This window comes from Osmerus mordax, chromosome 23 (assembly GCF_038355195.1).
Source record: "Osmerus mordax isolate fOsmMor3 chromosome 23, fOsmMor3.pri, whole genome shotgun sequence".
NCBI classification, from domain to species: Eukaryota; Metazoa; Chordata; class Actinopteri; order Osmeriformes; family Osmeridae; genus Osmerus; species Osmerus mordax.
This window is the reverse complement of record NC_090072.1, coordinates 6,384,623-6,409,059: the sequence shown is the minus strand read 5'-3', so window position 1 is coordinate 6,409,059 and position 24,437 is coordinate 6,384,623. Positions and strand designations below refer to the sequence as shown.

Genomic DNA, 24,437 nt, shown 5'->3' with positions numbered 1-24,437 from the left:
AGCTAGACAGGATTTGATTCATTTGAGTCACTTGCCATTTGTTTACCTTCCGACAATACAGTGTGACTAACTCTCCTGGATGGATTGCTGTTCTGCACTGAAAGGCTGTACAGTGAAACTCGCTTAACCCGTCTCTCCAATGGGGTTTTGTATCGAAGTTCAGCTTGGACAATGACGAGATCCTGGGTATCCAGTGGAACTCTATCGCCCCCTTGTGTGTCAGGACATACTGCAGGACAACACGTCAGCTCACAAGCAGAACTAATGTAGTCTATCTAGTCAAACATTGTTTTTGCCATTATATCACTTATTGCATTCCTTTAAATTTGAAAAAAAAAATCACCCTTGCCCTACACACACAACCTTACAGAGACAAAATCAGTATGTTCAGTTTGTCCTCAATGTTTCTCTGATCTACAATGAACTTCTTTCTGAAGTAAAGTATAGGTATGTTGTTTCATGTCTTGACTGTGATATGTACTTTGTCAATATCCGTGTTGAAATTTACAGGGCTCTGCTATGAAAGAGAACATTCTGCAAAGATGTCTCTGCATTCAAGATAACCCTTCATCTTCAGTCAAGGTTTGAATCTAAACAGCAGCAGTGGACAAACTGATAACTGGGGGAAAAAAATACAAAAAAACAATATTTATACAGTGACATGCATCATTGTGTTGTGGAATACATCATTGGGAATTGTACACTTGGGATGTGCAGTATTCCTGTTTAGACAGCAGAGGGCGCTGATGGACTGTGCCTGACAGAGTTTGAACTGCACTGTTGCTGACATACAACCACGTGTCCTCTGACAAAAAGCAACAACTATCACAATCCAACATTTCGAAAGAGATACAAATATTTGTTCATGTGCATACAGAGACAGTCACTCAATTACATATGTGATGATGAAACCTTAGCGGCTTTGCTGTGAGACCAAACGAGCCTCAGATGCATTAATTACTGATGGGAATCAAGACATCATCAGATAACTGAAACATCATTATACCATAGTGGGTTTCAATCAGATAGGGGAATCAGCGTAGCATTTTGTAAATATATTAAGTTAGAACTGCAATATGGGAGGCAGAATCACAGTCGGGAAATGAGGCAGAAGTGTGATTGTCTAATGATCCTCATTAAGCCTTCCCAGCACTAGAATTACGAGGACGGTCCCAGTTTTGAGGATCCAGGCCGCTTGACATTAACCAGCATGGGGAAACCTTTACATGAAGAAGCTGGGAGCAGCAAAGCAAGAAATAGAGCTGTCGGAGTCTATTGTGGCTCAGCAGAATAACCCTGCGCTGCTATTCCATCATCCTGCCAGACAGACAATGACTGCGCTCTGCTTGCGTCTCTCTCACGGACCCAAACCGTGTGCCCTCTGCATGGGAAATGACATCACAGCCGGGCTAAGCTGGTCTTCACCTGCTCCGCAGTGTGCCGATGCCTCCCGACACCAGCCACCCCGTCCACGATGAGTCCAGTATTCGACACCTGCTTGGGAAAGATTCAAACCCGTCGCCAGTTCTAGGAGGAGGAGAACCGGTGCGCTGAGGAGACGCACCCGCCGGTCAGAGAACCGCGAGCCGGGCTCCATGAGGGGGGACTTGAGAAGCAGCGAGCCGGGCTCCATGAGGGGGGACTTGAGAAGCGGCGAGCCAGGCTCCATGAGGGAGGACTTGAGAAGCGGCGAGCCGGGCTCCATGAGGGAGGACTTGAGAAGCGGCGAGCCGGGCTCCATGAGGGGGGACTTGAGAAGCAGTTGGCGAGGGCACAAGGAGCGCCTGGGGGGTGCCATTACGCAAACGCCCCAGCTGCCCAAAAGGAGCTCGCGACCTGCTGTTTCGAATTAAGGCCCAATTAAGACGAGTCAGAGGACATGGAGACGAGAGTGGAGGGAGCAGGCGTCGTGCTGTCACAGCGGGGAGGGGCAGGGGGGGGGGGGGGGGCGGAATAGATGGAGGCCCGTGTGTGGTTGGAGGACGCAAGAATGGAGGGCTCATTTTTGTGTGGGTAGCGCAGAGGACGGGATATTAGTGGTATGTTTTTTGAAGGGAAAGTGTCATTTACCTCACTGCGGTACATCTTCTTGCATTTCACACTCTGCTCCACAAATACAGCCTGACCCATGTCCAGCAATAACACACTCTGCTGTCGTCTGCACCACAGGAGTAGGGCTAAAAACAGATTTGCGTTCTCCAATTTGCTGGTATCTTTTGTATTTGCCTTCACACAAACGTCCCATCGGCGTGATGACTTTGACCCCCACTGCCAAACACATTAATCTAAACACCCAGTGATGTTCCTGGGCCGCGGGGCGGCGTGCCAGATGGCACCCTCGTGGACCTGGGAGTGGGCGGAGGGCCCTCGTGAAGTGCAGCGACATCCAACTGCCATCAATCACTGCCAGAATATGACTGTCTGTACTGTTTGTTTTTCCCCCTTTCGAAGGGCAGCGTTCCGACTACAGTCGTGAGGGAGAGTGGTGGCACATCTTACGACTGAGTCTCAAAGCGCTGACACCCCATAATGGCTGCATGGTGGGTTGTTCTCTACCACAAAGTAGACGAGACATCCTAGTAAACAAACTTCATTCTCACTTTATCCTGCTGAGTAATGGGGGGACAGAGGAGCTGTGAACGTACCAAATAAATCTTTGTGTTTGGCTAATAAACCTACTCCACAGTTCTTGTTTGTCAAAATGATGCTTCTATAACTTAAATAATAACTTTAGTAACTAAAATTACACAGAAATTATTTAGGTTGTTTACATTTAGACATTAGAAAGCCCAGGAGGTCCTCTCAATTGGACAGAAGAAGTGGTTGCTAAGTTACTAGCACACAACCAATGTCCACTAAAGACAACATCAATGAATAGCTTCTCTCAGATTTATATACCGTTAATTGTCACCCAAGATCACAATCAAATGTGTCAAACAGCCGAGTGCTGGTCAAAAATTAAAAACTGGAAGCAGATTCAGGTCACTATCTGATGCCCATCGCAGGCCCACCTCCTCCCATCATGCCCCAGTGACCGCCGTGACCCGCGGACAGACAAGGCCGGCCGGGCGCCGTCTCTGGTCGCACCTGCTCCCGCCTATCTGGGATTAGCAGGGGCCCACCTGCTACCCAGAAGGGCCCTGGAGCCTGGGCCTCTGTCACAGTCACTTACCACACCATACCACACGCACCGACGGACACAGGTCAACACCAAGCTGCCCGTCCACCTCTGACAGCAACCAGTCTTTCTGACCGTACGGAGTAGGTGCTACTGTTAGGAGACAAGGGAGTCTGCTTTGTTCCCCTCTCTGTCGCCAAGCGTGCTAACCAAGGTCAGACGTTTTTAAACAACTACTGTAGGGCCAGAGTTGGTGCCAGGTATTGTTCCAACAGTTCCTTTGCAGTCTTTGTGATGAAATTGTGTAATAACCCATGGGTAATCAGCCTGTTCTGCTGAAACACAGCTTCATATCCAATAACCTGAGATGGAATTAACCGGGAAAGGGAAAGAACTATGAAACACTTATTTTGAGCGTAAACGACCATAAGCACGTCTGCAGAAAGCTCACTAATGAAATCATTAGAATTATTCAAATATATAAGCTGTCAAAAATAAATGCTGCAATGGAAAGATATTAAACACTCCTTATGAGTCTCCAACTCCCTTTTGCTATATATACTTTGCTCACTTTGTTTCATGCCAGAAACACTATTAGGGTCTACTATTGATACCACGCAACATGCATGACATTTGTATTCCATCAGAGAAGGCTCATCTGATTCTTACGCGGCTGTGATACACGTAGCTGTTTGCGGAATAAAACACCCGGTCATATAAATATCTGGTGGCATTTTGGAAGCTTTAATAGCATTCCTATATAAATAAACATGACTGAGTGTGGGGTGTTCATGATAGAAGCAGGTCTACATGTGCATTAGGTGTTCAGATGTGTTCAGTTGATCCCTGCCGCCGAGCCCTGCTTCAACTCATGTTTACCTCAACAGAAAAACACAGCCAGAGACTAAAACCTTGGAGATGAGGCCGGATGAAAACGCAGATCTCGACAGCTGACTTTACATAAATGAATTACAGCGGTGTCGTTATTCAAGCTCCCGGAAACTGGGAGAAGCCCGCTGGAGCTAAGAAAAATCGTTGGCGCCCGTCGCTCATGTCAGGTTGTCATAGCGATGAAGATTCATGCGCCGCACTTTTGGAGCACATAACTGAGCTCACTTTCTGCATAATGTCCTCTAAACGGATATAGTCCTGGCTGATGCTGAATGGTGGAGGTGTGGGGTAGCAGGGCTGCTAACCAGAGAAGGCACCTTCGGATACTGTCTCATGAGAACTCTGGGGGGAACTGTGTCAAAACTAAAACCTGTGTCCAAAAGAAAGTGAGTGTGTGTGTGATTCTGGCCAATTCAATTTGGCCAGAATATATATATCTATATATATATATGCACACACATTCCATACAACTCTCTTCATGATTTCCAACTTGCCAAACATCACTGGAGCCTCTGAGAAAAAGGAATTAAATAACAGCAACAAACCAAACAGGAAACCTGCACCAGAATACCCAGGCTGAGAACAAACGGGTGGAATAAAAGGTCCCTGTGCGCTCCGATAATTACGAGGATGAAAGCTTTTTGTCTTATTCTGAGGATGGGGCAGATAGGGTACTAGAACCAGACCCAGACACACTCCCCCCCGGGTCACAATCTCATCTAAAATCCATTAGCATGGCTCTGATGACAGGTTGTCACCCATCCTGACAGGTGAAACGCTAGCCGTGTCATGGATACCAGCGCCGGGGCGGCGGACCTCTCCGCGCAGGCCTCTTCGCTATTATTAGCCACGGGCGGCCGCTACTCGGGTGGCAAGGGAAACCCTTTCCCTGTGAGATAGCTCTTAGCAGGTAAGATAACCTGCCTGCTAGGCTCTCATCCCTGTAACTGAGCTAGCTGAGCTAGCGGCAAACCCGCTAATGCTAATGAGATCTCGTCATGCCAGCTACGTGTTCCACCTCAGAGATGAGATAAAGGAGTTTAGATTTCGTCAGGTTGGTACTTTGAGGGCATTGCTGTTCCAGTTCTGGTTATCAGTCACAGGATGACTGATCACTGATGACTGATGCATGACATGACAACCATGAGCAGTCAGGTGGCTGAGCGGTGAGGGAATCGGGCTAGTAATCTGAAGGTTGCCAGTTCGATTTCCGGCCGTGCAAAATTACGTTGTGTCCTTGGGCAAGGCACTTCACCCTACTTGCCTCGGGGGAATGTCCCTGTACTTACTGTAAGTCGCTTTGGATAAGAGCGTCTGCTAAATGTAAATGTAAAAAATTATTGTTCTGTAAATAAGGCAGAGAGAATCAGCTTTTAGCCATGGAAGCTTAAGTGGCCTACCACATGAACTGAAAACCCACTGGTTATTGATGGATACTGACTTGATTGAATTAAGAGACAAACACCTACTAAAAGCTCATACAAATAAACCCAGTCTTACAGCAGAGTGCACAGTTGAAGCAAGCGAGGTCCTAGTACTGGGGGGGGGGAGTGCAAATACCACAGGTCCTTTGTGCATGGGTCAAAGGCTGCCTCAAGAGCGGATGTGAGAATTATGAATTAGAATCTTCCAAGAGGACAGCATGAAGCATGCCTAATTAGTTTCGGAAAGGTTCTTGTGTCCCTATTTCCATATCCAGCTCAGGAAGTGTCAGCAACAAACGACTGTGTGGTTACAGCCGAGCTTCTTCAGTGAAGTGGATGCTGTGTTCTTATCCCGTCACGCCGATTCAGTTACAAACGCCTCGCAAAAGAAGCCTCGCAAACAAAGCCATGATTAATGGGCGCCGGTGGCGTGGTGGTTCCGAGACAGTGGCGGTGTTTTAACAGATTGCCTCTGCAAAGACGGTGGTGTAAATGTCAGCTGGAAGGAGGGAGTGCGATAGGGTCGTAAACTTTGGGACGGCGCAGTCACCGAGTGGTCTGGTTTGATTAAGACGGTCTAGATGGTTCAGATATAATGAGTGGAGGCGATAAAAACGTTTTTTTTGGGTGGCTGTCTGGATGGTAAATGGCTTGAAGTTAAACTAAAAGTTTGTGAAGCCACAAGTTTGCACTTTAAGATTATTCATCTTCTTGCATTTAACTAACTGGCCAAAAGGGGGGGAAAAGCAATCAAGTGTAAGACAGATAAAATAACTGCATATATCACAAGGTCTTAGACAATATCCTTTGAGACAACCACTAACTCCGGAAGCCATGTTCTGAAACTCAGGGAAAACCAATGGATGGCAAACTGACACGATTCATCACAAGCTGCATATTGCAATGCATTTCCCCATCTTTTCATCCGCATAACAACATCTACTTCGGACCTGTTCTGTATTGTCCATGTCCTTGTGGAAATAAGCATTCAGACCATACAAAGGCATTCAACTTCTCAGCAGAATCATGCATACATTGTGCCCACCACCAACTAGGTTATGGAACCTGAGTTCCCGATCATACACAATGCATGAGGTTACCAGAGATATGCCACTGAATTATGCATCGACTATCAAGGTTGTGCTCAACAGATGCCTCATTTGGTTTACAGCACTTCGGACGAAGCGATTCTGTTCAATTTAACACATGTTTAACACTCCCCTTGGGATTGCCGGTTAAACGGTAGAGATCATCTTAGGGCTCAGGGATCATCACAAGTGTTGATGCTGGGAGATGTAGTTCTTAATGACCTCTTCAGTCTGGATGTGATCGGTTTATGGCTCATCGTTCACACTTTCCTGTAAGAGGTGTGATAAAACTACAATAAATACACTTAGCATCAGTCGGGCACAGACTTCAGACAGGAAGTAGTGGGTATGACAAACTAGGGTACAGCATGTTACCTGTGTGCAGACAGTACAAACACTTCTCATGCCTCACACACAGGCTAAAACACACACACACACTCCCTTACACACACACACTCCCTTACACACACACACTCCCTTACACACGGTGAGCAACACACCCCAAGGCCTGTTTCTTAATGTCCTTAGTGACTGCAGTTCATCGTCCTCCATCTCTGTTGGAGGATGGTCCTTCCCCCCCAGGACTGCTCTCCTATCCATCATCTGTGCTGTCTCCAAGTCCCAGCAGAACCCCCAACACTAAGCCCCTCCCATCCTCTGTGCTCTAAAGGAACGACAGCAGCTTCACAGAAACTGAGGAACATGGCCTACGGATCCTACCAAACTGTCCCAGGGCACAGAGAAATCCCAATTCTATTACCTCTGGGTTTGTGAGTCACTTTGTGAGCTTGTGTGTGTGTGGGTGTGCGTGTGCGCATATGTAGGCTGAGAAAAAGGACAATTTAATATATAGAATAATTTTGGAAGTAATAACTTTATCTTTCAAATAACCTAGTTTCAGACAATGCTACCAAGACAACTAGATCCGTCAGCATTGAAAATATCAGAGGGTCCGAGGTTAACCTAATCCAGGTTGATGAAATATCCCTTTGAAATATCTAAACAAACCTGATTTGTTCAGGCGCCAACAGAACAACTTGGTTACCTTCCAGCTCAAATCCATAACTGTCTCCTGCTGGTATCACAGTGAAAAACCAAACAGCGCCTGTAACTAAGAGGCCCTGGCAGTCACTCCCCGATTGAGCTTAGCGAGTCATAAAATGAAGATCTCATTTCCAAGTTACAGGGAATTGCTCTGTCTGGACCCAGGCCAGGCCAGAATCAATGAATTTCATTTCTCAGGCTCATCTGAGGCAGTATTATAATGTCTTTAAAATCGAACCAAGTGAATACGAGCCCAGATCTGAGGAACTCCTTGCTAGCAGGAATATAACACAATAAACACAATTCATAATGAATTAGATTTCAAAGTCCATAAAATGGAAAGGTATTGAAATGATGACAAAGACAATTTGAATTGGCCTTGAAACAGACTACAACCTTGGCACATCCTGCCTCTATCTTTTGGAGAAGACAACAGTTACACAATGTATAAACTGAAACTAAAGAAAACTGCCCTTCCATCTGAAACTTCAGTTCAGGCAAAGAGTCAATATACGTTTTTTGGTTCAGGAAAGCCAGTTGGAAAGTAAAGAACATTCTACCTGTTCCCTGTCATATCATAATGCATTATTCCTGGAGCTCCTGCCAGGCTCTGGAGGAGAGCAAATAACTTTTATTGATATCTTATGATTCTTCTATACTCTTTGAGGAGTCACAGAGGGGGGGAATCTACAGTATAGCACGGACATAGCAACACTCACATGCTCGATCTTTATGATAAAACAATGTTTGTTTGTATTGAAACAATGTGTACTTTTATGGCCTCGAGACAAACAATAAGTTAACTTAAGGACTATTAGTGAAACAATCAAGAGTAGAAACATCAAGTAGAACTCACGGTTATCGCAACTAGGCATAATGTGTTGCTAGCAATGGACTAGGCAGTAACTACAGGTCATGAATAAGATATCAGAGAATCACATCACCAATGACCTGACTGAGGAGAAGTAAACAGTATTGGGTTCATATTCAAGGCAGAAATATTTGACCGAATTTCTGACGTGTAAAGGCTAATTTGAAGTAGAAGTTGAAAACCCCCAAAAAGACTGAAAGAAAACATTAAGGAGAAGAAAAAAAAAATCTCCATGTTCCAAAGCACAATCCAAAAGGCCAGCATGACAAACGTATCTCGCTTTAAAAACATCCACTAACAGCTCATCATTGTCTCTGCCCTGGCATGTTTACACTTGGATGTTGCCGTAGCGGCAATGGCCGCCGCGGTCCTGTCAACGCGATGTGACTCGGCGGGTCATCCCGCATCCTCGTTGTGACAGGTAGCCCGCCGTCGCCATCTGCTGTGGAACCGACGTGTCAGGGAGCTCCTCAGCGGTTGTGCGAGGAGACAGGGACGCATGGCGCACAAACAACTAACATGGAGGACATGTAGAACCCCAGACACTGACTAGGAACTGTGGGTTTTGTTGCTTACTTACTGAAACTGTTAGCCTACATATGGGAGTTTTTCCTTGTCTTCCTTGAGGGTCTTAGGTTGGTTTAGGTGCAGTCATTTGGGCATGTTTCACACTTTCACGGGTGTCATGTCTCAACAACCAGAGAATCAATTATTTGGGTCAGTCCTAGTTCTGAGGTCTAAACCTTTGTGTCTTAGGGTACTTAAGGTGCAGATCTATGGTCATAAAAGAGTTGTAAATGAGAACATAATAAAAGTGACAATATAAATACATTTCATTTGACTTCCAGATAAACTGTACTTGTCATACGCTGGACATTGTAAAAAAAATAACAATTACATGCACTTCAAGTGCTCAAGAAGGACAGGGTTAGCCACACAAATAAGCCCTTTGGCTGCCCCTGACTCACGCTCCACAATGATCGTCTTTCAGGTCACTCTCGTAGGCTGATCTGACTTGAACACCAGGGGGGTCGTGCTGCATTGGCGCGGGTTACGCTTCAACGAGGGGTTATGAAATAATCCAGGGTGCCAATCACAGATGCACGTGAGGGGACTGTCTAGGGGGAGACCAGGGCTACGGTACATTTAGTACTATTCTTGGTGGGCTACACATGGAGTTCTGTAGGGGTCCAGAGCTTTGTGACACACCGATGAACCCAGCGCAAATAACTCCAAGAAGCACAAAACATTTCATACAGTAAATTGAGTGAGTTTCTTGGATCCACCCTAGGCGCCTGCTGGGAAAGATTATTTGGCTCAGTCTACTACAATTAGGATTAGTTTGTACTGAGCCAGAACCTATATGTCATCCCTTGTTGCTCCCCAGGACAAAGACTAAGGAGTACTTCTCAGAGATGCCATCTCATCCTCAGTGTCCCTCCAGTAGCTCATTAACCCCCAGGGAGATCATTAGCTCCCCCCTTATCGTAGTCCGAGAGTCCATTTGATGTGTCTCCTTCTTCCAGAGGGTCGGGCTGAGCCCGATCGATCCCTGTTTTAAAGGGCCGGTAATTGTGGCCCTTGCTATTGCCAGATTGCCTTCGGCCTTCCAAGAGCAATCTTTCCATCACTTGGCGGGCACGGGGATGAGGTGGGCACAAGGTGAAGGCGTGATTGGAAACACGATCACTGGTTGAAGGCTTCCTCCTTCGTCAAGTCTGTGTGTGTGCACGCGCACAAACCAAACACTGCAGATGGATGAGTTCCTCAAGGTACGCAACTGACCCCGATCTTCTTCAGGCCCCACTGGGAACACAGTATTTCCACTCTCCTCAGCCTCGAAGGCACACGTGGACCTCAACAGCAACCACAGCTCACAGGCCACATCCAGCCTGTCATTCCACATTAGACTCTGCTTCATAGTAGAAGATGAACTTTGCCCCTCTGCTTCCTGAAGGTCAAATTCAACTAAATTAAAGAGAAATGAAGAAAACTAGTGATTTCCACAGCTCAACAGCATGTCTGCACCACGTTCCTTTCCCCCCCCCCGCAAAGTGTGAATTGCAGCTAAGTGCTGGTCCACAAAATTACATAATCGATAAGAACACCAACACCATAAAACATGCCAATACCGTCCTCATATCTGTATTCATAACGGGCAGCATCATAAACCTGCAAAACAAGGCCATCTGTCAGGAGTAAAGAGGCATTTTGCAGTCGACGCTCCCATCGCCACATCTCAATCACACACAGCTGACACCTCGCTAATGTACTCTGCCTTCTCAGGCACAAGTCTACTCATCAGAATATGTCAACAGCTACAGCATATCGTATTGTTGCTAATGTGCGTTTTGTCCTACTTTATGAGCTTCCCATTGTCGGGCTGAATGCTCTAAGATGGAGCCCATTATCAAGTGGGAGCCATTCTTCATGTCTAATGGTTTTCCTCATTAAACACGGAGCTGTAGGTGCTGTAATTTAGCCTGTCGCCTCGGTGAAGGAGGAAGGAGGACCAACAGCATGCAACCAGGGAAACAAGTGCTTCCTGAGCCGCACTGAGAAAAACAGGTCGAAAACCAAATGACGGAGGAAAATGGTTCTCATGCTTCAGTTTATATATCGTGAGTTGTCGCAAACGCTCTGCTGGCAGACTGCCTTTGTGTTCTGGACTGTCTCCTGAAAACATATGCATGTCCTGCAAGGTTGTACTCTATAAAATGGTCAAATGTACAATAAAAATAGGATGAGTAGATTTCGTACCCAAGAACAAGCAGGTAAGCAGAACTGTGTGACTGAATAAGGTTGTTGGACTATACGATACATCTTAACAAACCTAAACCACCACCAACTGCATGCATTGCAATTCTTTATATAGTAGCAGTGCTGGATGCATTAGGGAAGTCATTAAACATGGAACACCAGGGAATCAGCATGACTGATCGGTACACCATAGGCCACCAATGTACAGTAGCCAGTGTGTGTGGCAGTGTGAAGTTCACAAGAATAATGAGAAAGAAACACACGTAACCAGAGGTCACTGCTCATAACCAAACCAATTAGCTCCATGTCGGGTCCTGTAAATGCATGCAAACCAAAAATCTGGAGTAGGTCGAGTCCCTGCAAGACTGTAAAACCTTGAGTCTGTCCTTGTTTCCGGACTACAAACATAGCATTCCTGCGGTTTCAGAAGGAATACATTAATTATGTGGGCTCATATTCTACATGGAGGGATGCTTTTCCAGTCCAATATCATTTATTATTAAAGGAGAAACATGAGCCGCATTTAGGATTTCCGTCAGGGTCTAAACGTGACCTATTAATACGACCCAACATCCGATGATCACATGATCACTCTGACATTGCAGAGGAGAGGGTACCCAAAGGTGAAAGGACAGGAACAAAAGAAAAATGAAATCCAGTGACACACCCACTTCTCTGAACCAGCGGTTTATAAACCATCAATCTCCTCCCCAGCCAGACTGAAAGCCCCACACAACTCCTGCCATCAGAACGGACAGTTAACTATTATCTTTTTAAAAAGACCTTACGTTTGATAGCACTGCTTGTCAAGTATGGTAGTGAGGAGGGAGGGAGGGAAGGAGGGAAGGGGTGAGAGTGGGTGAGGGAGGCTGTGTGTTAAGTGCTTCCTTGTCGTGATGTAGCAGTGTAGTCATAACTCATGACGCTGCCCGCCTGGAGAGACAGAATAGTAAAATGGGATTTGCCGTTTTCCCATTCAAGATGGATGACGGGGAGCAGAGGAGAAGACAGTTACAGACATGTCAGTAAATCTGCTCTATGGGTGAACTCTCCACCTCTCATTAAGAAAATAGGTCACCAAACGTCTGTTATTCCTTCCATTAAACCAAACACAATAATGCCATTATATGATGACCACATCATCTGGTAATAGTGTTCATGTATACCCCAGGCAAAAGGGTCATGTTGTATTGCTATTATGATACATACAACAACATATACTATAGTACATTTCTATGTCACTCCTTTATAGTCATATAGCATGGCAATACTTAGCGTTGTGCAGGACTCCACCCCCCTCATACTGTGGCTGGTTTGGTAATGAGACAAGCAGCAGAGTTGATAAAAGCATTTGGTTGCTGCTTAGTTGGAGGACCCTCCACTGGAACCCACCTCAAATGGATTTTTAATTCCCCTTTAATGGCAGCGTGTTAAGTAGATACAGACCTCACGCTGCTTTCACTGTGGGAGAAGAAACCGTGGCCTTAGGAGGCATGTACGCATGCACACGCACACACACACACACACACCCACAACCAGATCCAAGAGCACACACACACACACACACACATACACTCACGTCCTAGAGCGCAAACATACACTCACATCCTTGTATTACTGTTCACACAATGTTTTGGGGCGGCATGGGCCTGTTCACAGCAAAACAATGTTTTTGTTGGTGTGCGTCTCATCGCAGACACAGACAGGTAAAAACGTTGTGAACAGATATGCAAACAGACAAACAAAACAGCGCCTTCCACAGCAAATATAGACAAACAACTACACACACACACACACACACACGGCCTCACACACTAACACAGACAGAGGGACACACAGGAAATCTAGCTGCAGCATGCGTGCAGCCAATCCATCAGCTGCACGCGCATGTAAAGGTTGCCGTGTACACAGACAGACGGAGGCGTGGATCGGCACCTAGCTCCAAATGGATCGTACCACTGGCATGGGACGGCACAGTCCATTCATACAGCAGTACATCAGGTCAGGGATGGGACGTTTTCCATCAAGTCATAAAATACCAACAAGGCCCTTCTGCTTTCCGCCCAGCCAGCAGGTCTGCTGCATTCCTGAGAGGGTTCACTTGAACTCACTGAACTCAAGTCCTGCGTCACACACAGCCTGGTGTCACACACCGCTCTAAGCTGTCGGAGGGTTTGGTTGCAGAGAGGGTTTGGTGGCATTGACACAGAGGTGGAGGGGGTTTGAAGGTCAGGATTACTGATATTAGACTACCTTAACCATGAGACTGCACAACTCGATGCTGTTTTTGCCCTGCCGGGAGGGTAATCAGCCAGGGTTATCATCCAGAGTAATCATCCAAGGTAATCATCCAGAGTAATATTCCAGAGTAATCATCCAGCTAACTAACCAGCATCATTGTAGCCCTCTCTGTCACTAGCCAGTGTCACTGAGTCCCCACAGTGATTTAATGTACAGTGCATCAGCCGTTGGTGCAAAATGGAGCACAGCGTATACAGTAGCTGTCAGTGGGGATGCGAAGGTTTGTCTCCTCGTAAATGAAGATTGCCGGTGTGTGTGTGTGTGTGTGTGTGTGTGTGTGTGTGTGTGTGTGTGCGCGATCCTATTATTTTAACATGGCATCTTCTGTTGTTGTTTAGGGTTGCTACAATTGGAGGAGTACAGAAACCCTCCGGTGAACCATTCATACGTTGTAAGCCTCTGCTATGCTAAAGACCTGGTTTAATTACGGAAGACTGGAGCTAAGTAGAAAAGCGTTATAATCGGATAGGCCTGAGCTAGGTTTAACAGAGGAGGGATTCATCCTCATTACGTACACATCTAACATGTAACGCCGAAGGGCCATGGTGATAGAGGGAGCGTGTCCTCTGTGAGAAGACACGGGAACCAGGCTGAAGACAGAAGCTCAGTGTGGAGGCGGCGGAGGCGAGCGCTAACACCTTGTTGCTTTGCATTTAAATTGCATTTGCGCCGAGGTTCCCCAGTGGCTGGTCGCAACTCTTTGCTCGCTGTGTCGTATGTCTTGCTTTCGTTTTAGTGGCACACGCTTAGTCACCCGCGAGTTTGTTTTCACATACTGCACCTACGTCCACGTACTCACAATGCAGAACTACACTAATGCTACACAACCGCAAGACTCAACACAAGCGCTGACCAAACGCCGAATCAATGTACACAGAAAACAAGTTAACTGTAGTACACATTAGCTTCTCTCACTCATCACTGGTCCTTTTCCACCACACAGCCCTGGAGGGACATGGAAGCTGATGACCCTGCTGCGTGTACGCTCTCAGGGAGGAGACTTCCTGTTTACACCTGCCTGGGGCTTGCATCTGGCTGTGCCCCCGGAATGATGGAGGGGGAGCTCCGTTTTTCTGCATGGTCATCCATGACGGGGACGAGAGGGAGTGATGGATTAGATTTACAAAAGAAAGGATGGAGGCAGGTCTGAAACTAATGTTGGAATCGAGAGCTGAGATTGCATTCATGTTGGTCAAGGTTAACTTCAACATTAGATTAAGGTGCCTCTCTGGGTGTCTATGTAGGTCTCTCGCTCTCTCTCACACACACACACACACACACACACACACACACACACTAACCTTATCAGACACAGGATCTCATTTTCCTTAATCCCCTACACAGTGTATGTGGAAGGTTAGAGAATGCAGCACTTTTTCAACAATTGTTGAATTTGGCAGGTTACATTTGTTTTTCCATCAATCAAAGCACAATACCCCATAATGACATTTGAAAACATGTTTTCATAAATGCCTTAGGCAATGATTACAGCGCTGCGTCTTCTTGGAAATACCCCAACCAGCTTTGTCATAATTTGGTATTATGAAAAGACAGATGGCAAAAACAAATCAATAAATAGAATCCATTCAGAATTTGATGGGTAACACAATAGGAAGGGTTCTGAATACTGTCCAAATGCACTGTACAGAAGGTTCTGTAGTACGTCATTTCCTAAATAATAATCTTTCTTTGCACTGCAACTATAACACTGGGACAAACATGTTCTTTCAAATGAGACAACAGGACATGATCTATGCACAAAAACATCCCGGTACATAAGATGGTCATGCTTCACTAGGACTGTGCTACAACTCAGGGGTCAGTCTACCCATGCGGTCTAGCACAGCAGGGATCATCGAAGAAGAGGAAGGTGACTCAGTGTGTGCGTGCTCGGAGGTGTGTGCATGCCAGAGTGTGCGTTTGTGTGCCAGAACTTTTTTTCCGGGGCAGGTGGACACAGTTTGCTACAGACTCTCTCAAAAGGAACGCCACAGAGAGCAGGAGAATGTCTAACTAATCAACCGGTACTAAAGCCACAGAGGGTGTAATTACAAAACAACAGTGCTTACACTCTCCTCCCAGAGTGATGTTCACACACACTCCTTGCAGCGTTGCACTAGTGTAGTGTTACACCTCCAGCCACTGAAAAGGAGTGTTATTCATCCAGATTGGTTTTGGTTCAATTAAACAACGCACCTATTGGTCTGAATGGCTCTACAAGGCTCTATTTCGAGTCAAACTGAAACTTGAGACATTTACATCTAGTCATTTAGCAGACGCTTTTATGCATAGCAACTGACAAGAAAGAGCAAAAGGTGCATAGGTCAATGATCATAAACAATGAGATAGCCCCAAAAAATGTGGGTAGCCAAAACATGAAGCATACACTGTGAAAAGCAAATAAGAGCCAATGGGTAGAACCAGAAGAGCATATAGTTAAACAAGTTACAATTAAACAACATGAACCTCGAAAGTGCTAGTGTACCTGGAGAAAAGCAAGCAACAATAATATAATTCACAGTGAGTACAAGTAGTTAAATCAGTTACAACTAACCAAACAGTGCAACAAGTCCCTCAATAAGTGTCATTGTTCCTGCAGGTGGGGGTGAAGCGTTCAACTGGCTGACAGAGTGCTGTACAGAGAAGCTTTTTCCTCAGTTACAGAATGTCTCCTGCACTAGCTGAAGAGAGAGAAAGAGTCAGTCCTCTGCATTTCAATCTGACAAACACATGAAGGGCCACCAGCGCAGTGCTCCAAAACGACTGCCTTTCCATGCAGGCCTCTCTGCCTTTTTATTGCCTGTGTTCATTTGATATCTTGACATTTCATGAGGACCACTGATGGATTTTAGTGAAAGGCACTGGCTCTGTTACCAAATTCAATTTGGAGCCCATCGAAAACAACTTGAAAGCATTTCCAAGTCACTGCCATTGCAAATAAAGAAATAAAGAACTTGACAATTTGGCTTTATTTCCTCCATGCCCACACCAAACAGAAACATGATATAAATGAAAAGGAATTACAAAAATTGAGAGGGACAAGGCAGGGAATGTGTGTCGATAAGATAATGTACATTATGCGCAAGGCATAGTTTACGTGTATGTAATTTCATTGGGCCCAGTGTCCCATGTAGGACACTGTCATGATAAAAAATGCCATTATCTGAGGAGGCATTGTGGGTATTAAGTTGATCCTCTTTCCCAGGGGGCTGCATTGATTCTTTTTGTTGCTGTAGGGCTGCAGCAAGACTCGGGGCCCTGGCAATTTGGAGCTAACCATGCATGTAGAGGACATGCTGTCCCATCAGACAGTGAAAGGGCTCACCTGATAGGGGCCGACCGAGGAGGAGGGGGGAGTGGACGGCAAAGAATGGCGGAGAGATCCGCGTTGGACAGGCAGGAGAAAAAGAGAAGGGTCGATTGTCATTTTTTTTTCCACATCTGATTGACTAAGTTAACTTGCAGATTTAATACACAAGACACAAACACGATGTACAAACATGTTCTGTGTTGCTAGGTAACGTCACAAAAAATGTCTAAAAGATTGTTTTTATTTCCTGCCATAGATCACCTCCCTCCCGAATGCAGCACCAAAGTCTAAACAAGCCAAAGACGACCAGGTGGATAGGAAGGCAGAGCCAACTTCCTAATTTAAGTTCACGACAGTAAGGATCAGTTGCCATAGAGCCAAAACACAAGTGAGGTATAATGACACGAGACACAAAAAGGTTAAAAACACAGAATAAAACCCACAAATCAAGCTTGCGCCAATGGAGATCCCCTCTTGTTGCCCGCCATCCGAAAGGGCAAAGTCTCGCTTTGGCACTCCTTCAATGTCACCCTGGCTTCACATGGTCGGACGCGCCTCTCCTTACTTCGTTATCTAACAAATGGAAATTTCTACATCAATGACCTTTCTGTTTTCCTAGATTCCCTCTCTCTGTCTGGCTCTTGTGTGGTCCAGCTACCGGGCAGGTTAACAGGGGTCCCTCAGGGCAACAGACACAGAGGTACCCAACACACAAGCCTCTCCCCTCGAGATCCTCTCCACGCTTCTAAAAATAACCTTGCTGTTCTTTCCTCTGAAAGCGACTCATTTACCAACATTAGTGCAAATTGGAAAACTGATTACATTTGCTATAAGGGCTAAATTGGAATGGACTGCAGGGTTCGGGTAACCAGGGGGCCGTAGCCTAATGCAAATGCCAGAAACACAATGACTTGTGGCTTCCCTGAAGACCTGAATGCAGTGCAGGGCTTATCTCAGGCAACAGACAAATAACAACCTTTACAAATGTAAATGTCATCTAGATTTTCCATGAGTGAAAATATGTAAAACACACCGTTCCATTTCTCGGCCCTGCATTGATCACAATAGCGATAGATTAAATCAAATTGTCTGTGATAAACATTATAAAACTGTCTTTAGAAAGCAAGAAAGGATAAAGGTTTAGGACTATCCAAGTAGCAGAACATTTACTTTGAGTGCAAATTCACTATTAAGAACAGAATAAAAATAAGATTGTTCTCATAATCTATATGACATCATATATATATTAGTCACACCATATGTATCTATGATGCATGTATGGAAAATCTGCCTCTAGATCCAAACACCATGCTTCTCTTTATAGATCGATTTGCAATAGTGTCAGTGTGTGTGTGCCTGTGTGTGTGAAGGCAATACAAATAGTGACGAGTTTTGAGTCTCTTGACGCAGGAAGCTGTAATCAAATCTTGCCATCTCAAGGGTGACATTAATGTGACAAGCTCATCATTCTCTAATTATTCATTGTACATCTAATTAATCCGACGCTATTCAACCTCGGGTGGGGGGCAGGGTGTCCAACAACCTGTGCTGAGCCATCGAAATAGCGGCTGCTAATACATACAAGCTTTGGGAAACAATGTCAGGAACACAGACATGCACTTTGCCTCAGCTAATGACCCTTCAGGTCGGGTTGAAGACCAAGCTGAACCATCTCCAACCTCGCCTTTCAAATCAAAGCCTGATAGAATCACCGTGCTGAACCAGCTGGGTCCCATGTCGCTTCTACACAACACCTGCAGTTTCACTCGCAGTCAGGTCACATTCACAACAGAGCCAGGACTTGTGGGACTGATGTTGGACTGATGTTGAGTACAGCACATCAATGCCAGCCCATCCCAGCCTGACCGGTGGTGTGGGTCACCTGACCACTGTGGGGCGGGGTGCCCTCTGACGGGCGTGGCTCCTGAAGCTCGGAACAGCTGCCAGTCCATGCCTGGCCAGCCAATCAGGCCCTGCCCGGCCAGCCAATCAGGCCCGAGGCCTGATATGGAGGCAGGCATCTCCTACAGATCTCCAGCATCCGTGTCAAAAGCAGCCAACTGTAGGAAAGGAGCCAAGGAGAAAGGTGGTTGTGCGCCAGCTCTGACACCGATACTCCCTCTCCTTCCTATTATGTAAGGAGCCCGGGGAGGATGTCACTGACAAGACAAGGATGAACCCTCGTTAGACGTGTCGTGACAGGCTGCATTGTATTCGGACACATTTTCACTTGGCTGTATTTGCACAAAGGGAACAAGGGATAGCATGAGACGTCTTTGTAGAAAGTCTTCAAACTACGCTCAAAAGTGGGCCAGAGGTTTTGAGGACGCTCAACCACCCAGAGACAATATATAGCTCTCACCTGTGACTATTGCAATTTGATTGTCCTACTTTCCCTTTACTCTGTCTGCGAAGGCTTGTCCGTGTCTGTAAAAGTGTAGTCATCCGAAAAGGTCTGGTCATCCAAGGCCTGGAATTGTGCTCCAGGTCATTTGGCCAATGCTCACTCCGAAGTGGCCCGTCTATGAAGAACAAGCTAGTGGACTGAGAATAAGGTCAAGTGGTTAGAGAAAGCTCGTCCTTTCATTTCAACTGTCTGAGCAACTGTCTGAACAACGCATGGGCCCAACCACTGGGCTTTAGTAAACCTTGCATGCCATGAGCAGTGATCTGCAGCTTTCTTCTTGTGGCACACGGATGCTGCACAGGTAATCAAGCGTTTTAGTCCACCGGGCCTAAAAGGCAACATTACACAATCCTAGTTAGCCACCTGTTATTGTTGTGCCTGTCCAAATAAAATAGGAGACGTTCTGAGCCGAGAATGGCGCTTTATAAACACAAGCAAAACAACCACTGACTTAATCAAGTGTGTCATTTCCAAGTCCAATTGTTTTAACATAAATGTGAAAATAATTGAGTTCATACGGGTTCAACTGAAAATGGGAACTGGAATGACGACAGCAGAGGCTTACGTTTCTCAGGTTTTGGGTCCAGGTAGTGTGGACAGGGCAGTTCAACGGTGAACCTCGTCTGCCCACACGGAACAGAAACACGTCTGCAGAGGCATGACAACCCAATCTGCCTGCCGCATATCAAATATTCAGTGTGGGGTCAGGGGATTGTGGGCCTTGAGCGTGCTGTCCCTTGGGCACAGGTGGAACAGGACCTGCTAATGGCTGTCGGGAAGCCTTGCAGAGGGAAATGTAGAAGGGTCGGCCACTTCGGGCACACGTGTTGATATATCCACATACAGGATCTTAGCACTTAAACATGCCCACACACAGCCGGTGTGTACGTGCACCAAGTTTGATATACAACTAAATACAGTGAGTGCTACACAAAACCTCTTGTTTCTTAATGCCAGCAGACAAATGTATTTTTGACAAGTACAAAGCAGCTTCCAGTGCAAAACTCCCAACATAACAAAATACTTCCCAACCAAACGACAAAAAAAATGAAAAGACCTGGAAATATTCGTCTTCATAGCACACAAAGGAATTGCATTGACAAGCTAAATCAAATTACTTGAAATCAATGGGAGCCATTTGAACTGTTTACAAGAGCGCCCCGGCCTCTCTCTGGTGATCTCTCAGTTTAGAAGAATAAAAAAAAAAAGAAAGTTACTGCACCACAAATCAAACTTGCCCGGGAAAGATATAACTGGGAAATAAACACAACAACCTCAAAAAAACCGACAAACTAGGGAAAGTTCTTTTGGTGACAGGGGAGTGTGGGGAGGGATGGAGGGGGGGGGGGGGGGGGGGGGGGGGAGCAGGCAATGTTCTGGAATCAGTGCCAGGGATCTGAGCCTGTCGTCCTGAGAGCGGATGATGCATTACAGGAGCCCGCGCTGCTGCCGGCTCCACTGGTCAGGAGGCGGTGGACTGGAGACAGGAAACACGGCTGTGACGCGGGAGGGGGGGGGGGGGCAAGTCCACACCCCGCTGCACCGCCAGGAGGGGGCGCTGGAGAGCGCCGCGGAGGAAAACGCACAAGACACGCGGCTTTGTCGCTGAGGCCGGAACTCATCCACAGGATAGCAAATCACGTGCCAAAACGGTAAACCTAAGTGTAAACTGTATAAATCGCTTCAAGACATCCAGCATGGCGGGATAGATCGACCACATCATCCCCTAATTCCCCCCTAATCTCCCTGGGCAACGTTGATGAGGTCAAAGGTGTTAAGTATTACCCCGGTGCAAACAAAGGATAAATCCCGGCTGTTTGAATATATTGAAGAGTGCTGACAGGGCTCTTTTGTGTCACAAGCGGAGATCCTGTTCATCTCTGATTTGTTTCCTCCTCTCTTCCTCGGGGGCGGGGCACTGCTGAAAAATTCAAGGCCTGCCGGAGAGCGGCTGCCAACATAGAAAGTGACATGAATACAAATTGAACAGCTGGTCTACTGTACCGAACGCATTATCACCGTCGCCTTGTGAGCAGTGCAGGTCGGAAACCCAACGGTTCTCTCCGGTGGCTTGTGGTGTGCGAGATTAGCCTGTCTCCGTTTCACTGTCGAGCTTTTGGACTCTCCTGTATGTTAGGAAATGAGAAGCACGTTCAGCCCCCAGCCCTGAGCCGAGTCCTAACACTAAAACTCACCAAGAGTCACCTTGTTCCAGCAGCTTCTACCTTGCATCTCAATAGTACCAACACCCGGGATACTGGAGAGAGAGTGCGGTACACTACATCACGTGACACGAGCCAGTCTTCACCACAAGCCCTGCTCCGGCTGCGCCTGAGAGAGTAAGTGATCAATGAAGCAGCTGCAGTGGGTCCGTTCTACGACAACGACCCGCTCAATTATAAACCCATGGTCCGCTAACATATGTCATCTATCATTCCGTTCCCCTGGTCACCCACACCCACACGGCAGTAGCCGTGCTCCAAACCATTCATTATCTGAATAGCAAAGCAGGGCCTACTTTAGAGTGCCCAAGAGCACAGACCTAATAACCATATTGTTAGCTAACCTCTTAGGTTCATTAAAAAGGTTTGCCATTTTAGCTCTCAGCACACACTTGTTGGCATGTGACGCGAGGCCATGCTTACTTATCAAGTGATAAACTGTCTGTGACTAGGTGGCTAAGATCAATAGAACACAGTTTCTTAGACTCAGCAGGAAAGGACCAGAATGTCCTCCACAGAGACATACTGCTGGACTGTTTATCTATACTTATCAATAATAAATAGAGTGTGGGTTCAGAGAATCGATGGAACCGGGGTCAACAACTCTAGATCTAAATCTAGAGCCAAAAACTGTGTGAGACAAGGACAATGAACCTTCAAGACATTCATGCACAAAGACTGAACGTTGTATTGTGCCAACTCTCCCTCTGGAATGTTGGGTAGCGGAATGTTAGCGACTGCAACCGATTCATGTGTTCATGAAGTGCTTCCAAGGCACTATCGTACTTGACCCTCCAGTTGTGTTCATTTCATTCGAATTTGTTCTGTGTTCCAGGTCCAAAAGACCACCCCATTACAGCTGATTATATATTCATAGATGACAAATATTTGATCATGTTTTATCAATTTTAATTTTAGTGAACATTATACGTTTTGATCTTCTACTATATTAATGCAAGCCTCATTGACCTGAGCTCACCACAAGACTCTTTTCTGAGAAGAAAAATCATCATGTATGGTTTATTTAGACTATTACCCACACTCAGAAGAAAAATATAAGCATGTGGGAGTCTGGGAGAGGAAGTATGTCTCTCTGATGGGACATGGGCATGTGTCTGAACATAAACATTAACTGTCATCTTCCCTCTTCATTTCTAAAGACAGGTCATGATTGACTGGGAACACCACAGGTTTACAAAAGTAAATTAAAACATCTCAAATGTTTTTCCAAAGTCATGGAACCTAATGACAATCAGATTAAATTAACGGACTAAATCTTTCAAAGAAAAAAAACTTGTGAAAACATGGACAAATTCAACTTGAACACAGCAGGAGGGTTAAAGTGATGGTTAAGAAATTCAGAAACAGTGGCTGCCTAGCAACATGCAGTAAAGAAAACCAAGAATAGAGAATTCAAATTGTTGACTGAATAATGCATAAGTAGCCACTAAATTGACTGACTGCATGATATCATTAAATGGATTGCATTATTCCCATAAATCTCTGAAGGTTGCCTTTGTTCTGTGTTGAACCCCTATACATGGCTATTTGATGTAATCTAATAGAATCCCTTAGGAATCCAGTTCAAGCTGTTGCTTCATTATCACGATGCAGACAGCACTTTTATCAATATGTGCTTATGAAGCGGCAACGGCCTCTGGGAATGAATTGGATCAATGACAGCCTGTCAAAGTTTATGTGTACAGTTAGGTCCATAAGTATTTGGACATTGACACAATTTTCATCATTTTGGCTCTGTATACCACCACAATGGATTTGAAATGAAACAATCAAGATGTGCTTTAAGTGCAGACTTTCAGCTTTAATTTCAGGGTATTTACATCCAAATCAGGTGAACGGTGTAGGAATTACAACACCTTTTATATGTGCCCCCCCCCCCTTTTTAAGGGACCAAAAATAATTGGACAATTGGCTGCTCAGCTGTTCCATGGCCAGGTGTATGTTATTCCCTCATAAAGGGAGTTCGTTATTTCATTGACAAGGAGCAGATAAAAGGTCTAGAGTTCATTTCAAGTATGGTATTTGTGTTTGGAATCTGTTGCTGTCAACTCTCAATATGAAGTCCAAACTACAGTCCTACACCGTTCACCTGATTTGTACCGTAGTCATTTCGGATCAGACTTAACATATCGCTGCATGATCCTGGAAACACTCCAGGCACTTTTCAGTGAGTAAATACTCTATATTAGATCCTTATCTGCAAAACAGCCTTATGTATTACTTGTTAATGAAGATAGGTATACTCTGAGGTTGTTAAAAGGCTTTCCTACCGACAGTTAATGACTGAAAACAGCACATGCACTTGTGAAGTATGATGGGGTATTGAGAAACAGTGAAAAGGATGCACATGTCTAGAATGATCTATGTATAGCACATTGTGGGGGGGTACTTAGTCTTTATTAAGCTTTGTTAGTACACTTAAGTCTCGAAGGTTGTAGCTGGCATTGAATCCCTGTCGTAGCTGTGCACCCTAGGAAGCTTGGATGGTATTGGAAGAGGTAGATGTGGGGTGGATTTCAAGGCACCTGCTCTGTGAGTCATCAGATTAGAGGATCAAGCATCCCTTCAGTCCCCTCACATATCCTCTCATCCTTCACTTATCCCCACTGCCATTATTTATATATTAACCTTTCTGACACACACACACACACACACACACACACACACACACAACACCTGGGTCCTCTAACAAGCACAAGCCAAAACTGTTAAATGTCTCTCTGAAAGGAGCCTCTTAAGAGTTCTACAGGAAACAACGGCAGCAGTAAAAAGTGAACCAGCGAGGCAGTAAAGGTGTCAGTTTGGGGGTTCATGCATGCATTTCTCCTCACTCTATTTTACAGCCCTGTGGATCAAGTCGCCCTAAACAAGCGAGTCACACATGTACACATGACGAAAGCCAGGAACACCGGTTCCCATCACGAGGACGAGCAAAACTGTCAGGTCCCTGTCCAGATAGAGAAAACTGTGACTGAATGAG

General features: G+C 45.7%; 1 protein-coding gene across 2 annotated transcripts in view; it reads right to left on the bottom strand.

The window, feature by feature from the left end:
- Positions 1 to 24,437, bottom strand: part of kcnip4a (potassium voltage-gated channel interacting protein 4a) — a 93,672-nt gene that overhangs the window by 45,932 nt on the left and 23,303 nt on the right. The gene's annotated exons all lie outside the window — the stretch shown is intronic.